General features: G+C 37.8%; 1 long non-coding RNA gene across 1 annotated transcript; it reads left to right on the top strand.

The window, feature by feature from the left end:
* The first annotated feature begins 502 nt into the window (after window positions 1-502).
* On the top strand, window positions 503-2,007 carry LOC132978054 (uncharacterized). Its single transcript, XR_009673865.1, has 2 exons — window positions 503-673; window positions 1,697-2,007. It is a non-coding gene; the product is annotated as an uncharacterized LOC132978054 (long non-coding RNA).
* Window positions 2,008-10,250: the final 8,243 nt, after the last annotated feature.

The raw sequence follows: 10,250 nt of genomic DNA, 5'->3' as shown, positions 1-10,250 counted from the left end.
ATGCGGGTGACAACACAAGACGGGATGACCACCCTGATGTGCTGGCCCAAAATAATGGTCAGCCTTTTTGCAGTACTTTGTCCTAAATGAGAATAATTTGATATACTCCAAAGCAAGGATAATGAATCACACAGGTGTCGCAACACTTCTGATAATAATTTCTGACTTTGTAAACTACATGTTATGAATAAAAATATTTAGAAACTATTCTCTGTATTGATTTTGTAAAACTGACCTATTGAGATCTGGTGTCTGTCTTTAGAGCTGCATGTAGGTCTCATACACAGCCTGCAGCACATAGGGGTTTATTTGTGTGAGAGGGGCAAACATTGTATCATGTTGCTGCAGAAGGAGTGAGTGGGTGTGTCTTACCCCCCCTCTCAAAGTTGATACATTGACATTCTAAAGGCATTTTTTTAAATTCCAGGGTAGAGCAGTACAACTGAAAATGTGGGATTTAGTTACCCTTTAATGCTTGTTCGTTTATTCTTTATTCAGATTGATGAACTGCAGTTTGTCAGAGATCAGCTGTTCTTCTCTGGTCAGTTCTGAAGTCCAACCCCTCCCATCTGAGAGAGCTGAACCTGAGTGAAAATTACAGGCTGCAGGATTCAGGAGTGAAGCTGCTGTGTGAGGGACTGCAGAGTCCAAACTGTAGACTGGAGACTCTGAGGTCAGTTCTCTTCTTCTCTGTTTGTGTTTTACATCTCATGTGTTTGATTATCAGCTGAAACATTTTCATGTTCACATGTTTCTGACGTCCATGAAGTTTTAGATTGAATACTGTTCATGTTTATTTTCTTGTTTGAATCTGCATCATAATAAAATCGGATTTTTACTGAAATAGTTTAAATGGAGTTCTTTAAGTTTTTAAAGTTTCTGATTTTTATTAAATGTTCAAAACTGAAGACACAAGATTATCTGAACTGATATATATTTTATTATGAAGTACACACACACACACACACACACAGACTCACTCTCTCATCACACACACACACACACAGAAACACAGACACACACACACACAAACACACACACACACATATATACACACACACACACTCACACACACACAGACACACACACACACACACACAGAAACTCACACATACACGCACACGCACGCACACAGACACACGCACACACACACATACACACACACACATACACATACCCTCACAGACACACACTCAGACCCTCACTCTCACACACACAGACACACACCCTCACACACACACACACACACAGACTCACACTCACACACACATACATACACACACACACACACACACACACACCCTCACTCTCACACACACATACACACACACACCCTCACACACAGACACACACTCACACACACACCCTCACACTCACACACACACACACACACACACACACACACACACACACACACACACACACACACTCTCAGGTGTGTAAAGCTCAGTAGAGTATTGGTTGTGTAATCTTGACTGAGGTCAGTAACATGTTGGTGTCTTTATTGACATGAACAGCTGTATGAATGTTTGGATGATGTCTGTAGAAAGCTGACATTTGAATGATCCACAATAACAGAATGACAAAGTCTCTCTACTTATTTTAGGGACACACTCACTTATTGGACCTAGTTATGTTGTTATGTTATCATCTGATTGATCATTCTTTTTATTCCCATCTTTTATTCTTTATTCAGATTGATGAACTGCAGTTTGTCAGAGATCAGCTGTTCTTCTCTGGCCTCAGCTCTGAAGTCCAACCCCTCCCATCTGAGAGAGCTGAACCTGAGTGAAAACTACAGGCTGCAGGATTCAGGAGTGAAGCTGCTGTGTGACCTTCAGAAGAATCCAGACTACAGACTGGAGACTCTGAGGTGAGTACAGGGTTGGGTTTAGTCCATCCTGGTCTCTACAGGGTTTCACTAAACACAGTTCAGGATTCGTACAGTCATTAAAAACCTTGAAATGTTTTGGAATTTGAAAATACAATATTTCCAGTCAAAAAGCAGATGCATGGAGTGCTGCATGGGTGTTGTAAATTATTTTGGTTCTCTGGTGCTCTTCCGTGCGGGGATCCAACTTAGAAGTTTTTGAAGAAGTCTGAGGCACTCAGAGGGTTCAGCATAAAAAGCAACTGGTCAAGCAACATTTATCAACTTGTTCTTTTACTTAGAAATGTGTGTAAATATAAGCACAGCTCTGAGCATGCTTACACACAGAATCTAGAGGTAGAACATTGAAACTACAAATAAAAAGCACCACGAGTGTCACAGCACGCCAGAATCCATTTCAACCTAGATGCATGTTCCCAAAATAAGTGATTTTGTGTGGTTTGAAACAGACCTGTTGCCTAATTGGTCTGAAAACCTTAAAAAGTCGTCTGTGACAGGCGTTACTTTGAAATGTTACATCATGGCTGGTTTTGCATTATTAGATGATTTGGTGAAGCCTGCGCTCCGCAGTAAGTTCAAAAGAGCGCACTGATCCGTTTGGTTCAGCTTGTTCTGTTGGAAGAGCGTCACTGTTTGATTAATCCCCCAGAGAGAGCTGTGCCCCCGACCACGCTGTAAATGTTCAAGGGTGAAATTGTGGAGCAGATACTTCTCGCTTTTGTGCCGTGATGTGTTGTTATTTTTTGCACTGAACTTATTATCAAACTTCATCTTGGTGTTTTCTCCTCTGACCTGTCACCTTCTCTCATGCAGCATTTGTTCTTTTGTCAGTAACTTCCACTAAGTGAAAAGACGAATCATTTATCTGGGTCACTTAGCGCGAGAGTTACTAACCTTATTTTATCTCTTTATTTATCTCTTTTTTTATTTCTCTTTTTTATTCAACCTCTTCCACTTCCATTCCTCATTGTTATGTTACAAAGATCCGGCCTATCCATCATGAGCACTTTAGCAAAGCAGCAAAAGTTACAGTGGTAAGAAAAAAAACGTCTTATTAAAAGGCAGAAATCTTCGGCCGGATCCCCGGCTCATGACGAAACAGTCTTCACAGGCCTAGACTGCGCCAGGCTTGGAAAGGGATAGGGATAAATGAGGCCCCTGGGCGCCTTGTCAGTGAGGAGCATTCTAACGGCCTCATTGACCTCTGCTCAGGTTAGTGCTAAGGCTTCCCCCGGATCGTCACACTCTGCCTCCTCTTCAGAGAACGTGTTTTCTAGGTTCAGGAGACACAAAGCCTCCATGCAGAGGACTGAGGAGACATCTGCACAGGTTGATGTGCATGGATTTCTTTCAGGGAAGAAAAAGTTTGCATTCAAGACAGACAGATAGACACAGATGGAAACGTGTTCTTGTTTAGTTGCTAAATTAAACCAAACATTACAACCTAACAACCTAACCCTATCAGGTCAAATTTAAAGGTCACATATTCTGCTAAACCCACTTCCCCATGTTCCTCTAACTCTAATATGTGTCTCTAGTCTGTCTACAAACCCCCCAATGATGAGAAAAGTCCATCCTCTCCATCTTCTGCCTGCTCCACTTTTCAGAAAATGTGTGCTCAAACAGGCCGTTTGGAGATTTTCCCTTCATGACATCACAAAGGGCAGTAGCCCCTCCCCCAGGTGGGTGACACTCCCACAGCTAGGTGTTTGTTCTGCTCTCTGAGTCTGCCTTCTCACTGTAAACAATAGGACATGGAGCGAGAAAGACCGAGACACCCGAGCCCTTCCAGAGAGGTGGCGTGGTTAGACACAGCTCATTTACATATTTAAAGGTACAGACACAGAAACAGCCTGTTCTGAGCAGGGCTGAAATAGAGGGGTTTAGACTTTCAGAGAGACTCTTATGACCACACAGCTTGGCCTTTTGGATTATTTGTCTTCAACACAACAGCCATACAGACCCTCACCTTACACAGCTGACTTTAAAGATTCTTCAAATCTACAAGTTTTTATTATTTTCCTTATTAATAAATTGCTTTATTAATTAGTATACCCACGTGTCTCCCATCTGTGAGACCCGGGTGGTGATGGGGTGGTACACAAAATATCACTGATTATGATTTTATTGTCTTTTTTTCTTTTTTAGAGCAGCTGAAAAGAAGAAAAGAGATTCCTGATACAGAAAGACATTTAAGATTTAAGATTTACTTTTATTGATCCCCGCAAGGGGAAATTTAAGTTTTTACACTCTGTAGTCATGCAACACACACATAGGCTGAAATATACACATACATGCAGAAACAGGATCCTATGGACATGCACTAATGGAGAGATGTCAGAGTGACTGAGCTGCCCACAATCAATCAACTTTTATTTGTATAGCGTCAACTCATAACAAGTGTTATCTCGAGACACTTTACAAGAAGCAGGTAAAATACCTTACTCATTGTCTGTTAACATTACAAAAGAGCAGGTAAAAAGACCTTACTCATTGTTATGTTACAAAAAGCAGGTAAAAGACCTTACTTATACCCACAGTGGGCGCTCCTGAGCTGGTGGTGGGGAGGGGGTTTTGGTGCCTTGCTCAAGGGCACCTCGGCAGTGCTCAGGAAGTGATCTGGCACCTCTCCAGCTACCAGACCAACTTCCATATTTGGTCCATACTTCAACCGGCGACCCTCCGGTTCCCATCCCAAGTCCCTACAGACTGAGCTACTGCTGCCCCATGAATGAATCAGTAGAAGAACCTGAGTTCTGTTATTACATTTTAAGAGATAAGATCATCTCCATCGACCCCCCATTGGGGAAAATTACTAAAAAAGAATTATGTTACAGCAGCTTGAAAGACAACAGTTTAAAAATACATTTAAAGATATAAAAGGTGAATATATAGGTACGTTATTTACATCTACTGTGTTTGAGACACATTATCAGAAAAGTATTATTGATTTGTATGTGACATAAATAATGGGAACCTTTTGTGAGCGGAACCTTTATTGTGTGTCCTGTTTTTAGGAGGTCGTCTGAAGTTTGGTCCGACTTTACTTTATGGTCTGTTAAAGTAAAATAGAATATGTCCTGATGGTCTGCATTATATTACTTTACTTTATGGTCTGTTAAAGTAAAATAGAATATGTCCTGATGGTCTGCATTATATTACTTTACGGTCTGTTAAAGTAAAATAGAATATGTCCTGATGGTCTGCATTATATTACTTTACTTTATGGTCTGTTAAAGTAAAATAGAATATGTCCTGATGGTCTGCATTATATTACTTTACGGTCTGTTAAAGTAAAATAGAATATGTCCTGATGGTCTGCACTATATATCTTTACTTTATGGTCTGTTAAAGTAAAATAGAATATGTCCTGATGGTCTGCATTATATTACTTTACGGTCTGTTAAAGTAAAATAGAATATGTCCTGATGGTCTGCATTATATTACTTTACTTTATGGTCTGTTAAAGTAAAATAGAATATGTCCTGATGGTCTGCATTATATTACTTTACGGTCTGTTAAAGTAAAATAGAATATGTCCTGATGGTCTGCATTATATTACTTTACTTTATGGTCTGTTAAAGTAAAATAGAATATGTCCTGATGGTCTGCATTATATTACTTTACGGTCTGTTAAAGTAAAATAGAATATGTCCTGATGGTCTGCATTATATTACTTTATGGTCTGTTAAAGTAAAATAGAATATGTCCTGATGGTCTGCATTATATTACTTTACTTTATGGTCTGTTAAAGTAAAATAGAATATGTCCTGATGGTCTGCATTATATTACTTTACGGTCTGTTAAAGTAAAATAGAATATGTCCTGATGGTCTGCACTATATATCTTTACTTTATGGTCTGTTAAAGTAAAATAGAATATGTCCTGATGGTCTGCATTATATTACTTTACGGTCTGTTAAAGTAAAATAGAATATGTCCTGATGGTCTGCATTATATTACTTTACGGTCTGTTAAAGTAAAATAGAATATGTCCTGATGATCTGCATTATATTACTTTACGGTCTGTTAAAGTAAAATAGAATATGTCCTGATGGTCTGCATTATTAATAACATTAACAGTTGGTCAGTCTGCACAGACTGTAAGAATAACAGGCTCGACTTTCTTCCGCTCCCCGTGATGCTGCTGCAGGGCTGAAATTTAACATTAATATTTGTTAGGCAGAATATTTCTTCATGTGTTCAGATAACACTAAAGTTATTATCTGGTTCAATAATGTCTGTAACTGTTGTTACGGCCAGCTCGTGTAGGCCCTAACATTTCAAAATGGAGGTCCACACAGTCCACTTGCTGAAGTTTTAGTTTATTTCACAACAACCCAAAAGTGCAAGAGCAGAGGGAAATCAGTCCAATCTGTCCCCCAGGAACCCCGGAAAGCACTGGCAGCCTGCTTGTATGCCCTTCCACCCAGGTGAAGCCCATCTGCAATCAGCAGGTAGGTGGGCGAGTCTCCCAGGCATGCCACCGCCAACCACCAGATGACGCCAAACCCTGAAAGACAAAACACAAGCAGTACCAGGCCAAACACCATGGCCAGGGCCGTCACACTGTTCAAAGAAAAGAGACAGAACAGACATGTTAACATCAGCAGCCAACGGTGAAATGTAATATGAACCAAACATGATTTGTACAAGGACTCAAAATGGGCTGATCATATTCTACTAAGACTTCAACAGGTTGACTTTAGTGTTCATTTACTTTAGTTAATATTTAAGACTTCAACAGGTTGACTTTAGTGTTCATTTACTTTAGTTAATATTCAAGACTTCAACAGGTTGACTTTAGTGTTCATTTACTTTAGTTAATATTTAAGACTTCAACAGGTTGACTTTAGTGTTCATTTACTTTAGTTAATATTCAAGACTTCAACAGGTTGACTTTAGTGTTCATTTACTTTAGTTAATATTCAAGACTTCAACAGGTTGACTTTAGTGTTCATTTACTTTAGTTAATATTTAAGACTTCAACAGGTTGACTTTAGTGTTCATTTACTTTAGTTAATATTTAAAACTTCAACAGGTTGACTTTAGTGTTCATTTACTTTAGTTAATATTTAAAACTTCAACAGGTTGACTTTAGTGTTCATTTACTTTAGTTAATATTTAAAACTTCAACAGGTTGACTTTAGTGTTCATTTACTTTAGTTAATATTCAAGACTTCAACAGGTTGACTTTAGTGTTCATTTACTTTAGTTAATATTTAAGACTTAATAGACTCAATATTCAGGAGTCAATTCAATAGTTTACAGTTGATTTGTTTTGACTCTGGTTCAGAATATTCAGAATTTGTTCACAAATTCTCTTCTTGCTTTGTTCCATGATTATGTGATTCATATGTTATATAATAACTTTCCTTTTATTAACACTATTTCTGTTCAACAAGATTCATTTCTATTTAAAATGCTCTTTCGGTTATTTCATTATCATATTTGTCTGTTATAACTTTTTAGTTTTAGACTTAAATTTTAACTTCTCAAATAAGAAAGCAGTCTCAAATCTTTTTGAGGAATTATAGCTAAAGAAAAAAAGAATTCTACTTTGTATACAGTACATCTTCTGATAAATAAAGTGAAGTACTTTGATTGCATTTCTGTGGTGTTCCTGTAGGTGACCATGATGCAGCCAGACTGAAGCAGCAGGTTGTGAAGGTGGACGCCATCATCTTGTCTTTGCAGCGTTGATTCTGAAGAGAACGCCTTCACATAGGACTCAAAGGTAAAATGATCTCTTATATGATTGGACTGTGTTATTGTAACTGCTATCAGCATCAAAGTAATTTTAGTAACAATTTATAATCTTTCTTAAAATGTGAGGAAGACTAGCAGAAGATTTTAACAGCCTCTATGATTCTGCAAGAAGTTCATGTTTAAATTGTTCTTCTTTCTGTCTTCAAGGAAATCAATGCTTAAAGGAAACAGCAGTCCAGACTCTGATTCCAGCTCCGGTGAGGTTCTGCACACAAATTGGCTGTCTGATTCGTTTAATGGGTAATTACCACACAACACCAAATCAGTACATTAAATTTACTTTTTTTTAGCTAAATACTGAAGCTACTTCTGCATATTTGTCATGAAGCACAAGAATCCAACTGACTGCAGTTTCTGCTCACACTGCTGAAATCATGTCTCACTGTTTAAGTTTCACAGTTGTACTGTGAGTAGTTAGAAATAATAAATCAACAGGAGACACTGTGGTGCAGTGTGTGGTAAAATTATTACATTCATGTACGAATGAACACAATACTTTTCTGCAGGATTATTCTCTCATTCCTTATCCAGAATTGAACTTGCTTCAGATACAACAACTGACCCAAATACTGATCAATAACTTAAACAACAGCCAAATACCGCCACCTAGTGTCTAAAGTGAGTTTTGTCTAAACTAAATGTGTTGAAGTGTTTGCACTTCAGAAATAAAAGTTTTCATGGCTAACAAAAAACAGTATAAACCAGTTCTGCTCATCTGTCTGTCCCTGTCCATAGGCTCACTGACTTAAAGAGAGAGGACACTTTGCTTCCATGTATGAGAAACACAAGTCCCAGATTGAATCACTCTATCAGGTAAAGAGCTGTCTCACTTTAAAGTGATATAAGAAGGTGGAGTATTACAGAATCATACTAAGTAAGCCACAGTCCGTCTAACACTGAGTTAATATAAACTCTATGTATATTAACTATACACCTGTTAGCTCACATCCCTGGCTACTGCTGAGTCATTGGCAAAAGTTAATTATTCTAACCCTGTTTATGTCGTGGTTATATGAGAATATTTAACATTAGTTTAATTTATCAGGCTGGCCCATGTGATGACAGTTTAAAATAATCTTCAATAGAAAGTGGCAGGAACACTTTTGTCTTAAAACATAAATTCATAAAGCTGATCATATTATTGGATTCATCCTGTCTTATTATATATTTTGTTTTTCCTCTTAAATAGTTATCCTGTCTTTAAAACAAACTTTAGAAGCTGAAGTTTAGCAGAACCTGAGGACAGATCTGATTTCAGGTCTGAGGCATAAACATCACAGTAAAATTCATTATACTTTACATTTAACTCCATGATTGTTTTTCTTTATTACAGAAGATGCCCTCAGATTCAGATCCATCAACAACCCCTGACAACATGGAGGACTCGTCCCCTGAGCGTTTCCTGTCCTCTCTCCATGGAGTTCTTCTCTTCAGTTATTAACTCTTGAAAACAGCAGCACAAAATGCCAGACTGTTTGACAAGTCTGTGATTGAATAAATGGAAATGGAATCTCATGCATATCTTGTTATGCTTATTGGCTTTAAATGTTTAATATTAAATAAGTTTGAAGGCCATTTATCTCAGACGAGACCGGCTGTGACAAGCTGAGCTCGTCTGTTAGCTTTGCTGTTGTCTTAGCTGTTGTTGGTCAAGAAGAAATTAATGTCAGTTCAAGGCCTTTTCAAATGTGAGCTATGAACTTAACTGCTAAATGATTTTACTGTGACCAACACGTTGTAGTGCTCCAGTTAATCAGAGACAGTCAATTCAGATTTTAAAAAAGTTTATTTAACCATTTTATGAAAAATAATCTTCAATAAACAACCCCTGGCCCCTGTCCATCATCGTCAACTATGACGAAAAATATCGTTTTTCAACCTCAAATAACTTATTTAAAAGAAACTTCACAGAAAAATGAGCACTTGAACACAATGTAGGGTGATAATAACTAATGATCACAGCAGAGTTTAGGTTTGGAAAAAAATGATGTGACGAGTATTTTAGCTTTACAGTTTGACCCACATCCCGTCTGTTATCATTGAGGAGGCGGGGTTTATGACCTATACTGCAGCCAGTCAGCAGGGGGAGCTCTAAAAATAAAAGCTTCACTCCACCGGGGAGCTTGTCCCGTCCATTATTTTTACAGTCTATGATCTAACCACGGCAGGGGAGTCTCAAAAGTCCCACACACAAATGCAGTGAGGTTCACAAATGACAAACAGTTTGTAAATGAGATACAAATGTGTTTTTAAATATATATCTATACATATATATGTATGTATATTATACATTTGTGGATTTCTATTACATATATACAAAACTATAAATATTTGTGTGTGAAATACATTTGTGAATCTTATTTTTTTAATTTGTGCATTTGTTTTACATTTATATAGAATGAAATATATTTGTGTGTGCATTGAAATACATTTGTGAATCCTTCTGTGTGTATTTGTGAATATTGAGACTGATCTAACTCCATATTAATGACGTTATGTCCTCAACAGAATTCAAGTGTTTTAAAACAATACTAAGTCTCGACTGAGAGAGGCAGCAATGTGCCACAAGACATCGAGTCTGTTGGAAATAC

This window comes from Labrus mixtus, chromosome 1 (genome assembly GCF_963584025.1).
Source record: "Labrus mixtus chromosome 1, fLabMix1.1, whole genome shotgun sequence".
NCBI lineage: Eukaryota > Metazoa > Chordata > Actinopteri > Labriformes > Labridae > Labrus > Labrus mixtus.
Note: the sequence above shows the minus strand (reverse complement) of the source record. Positions and strands in the feature narration are given on the sequence as shown.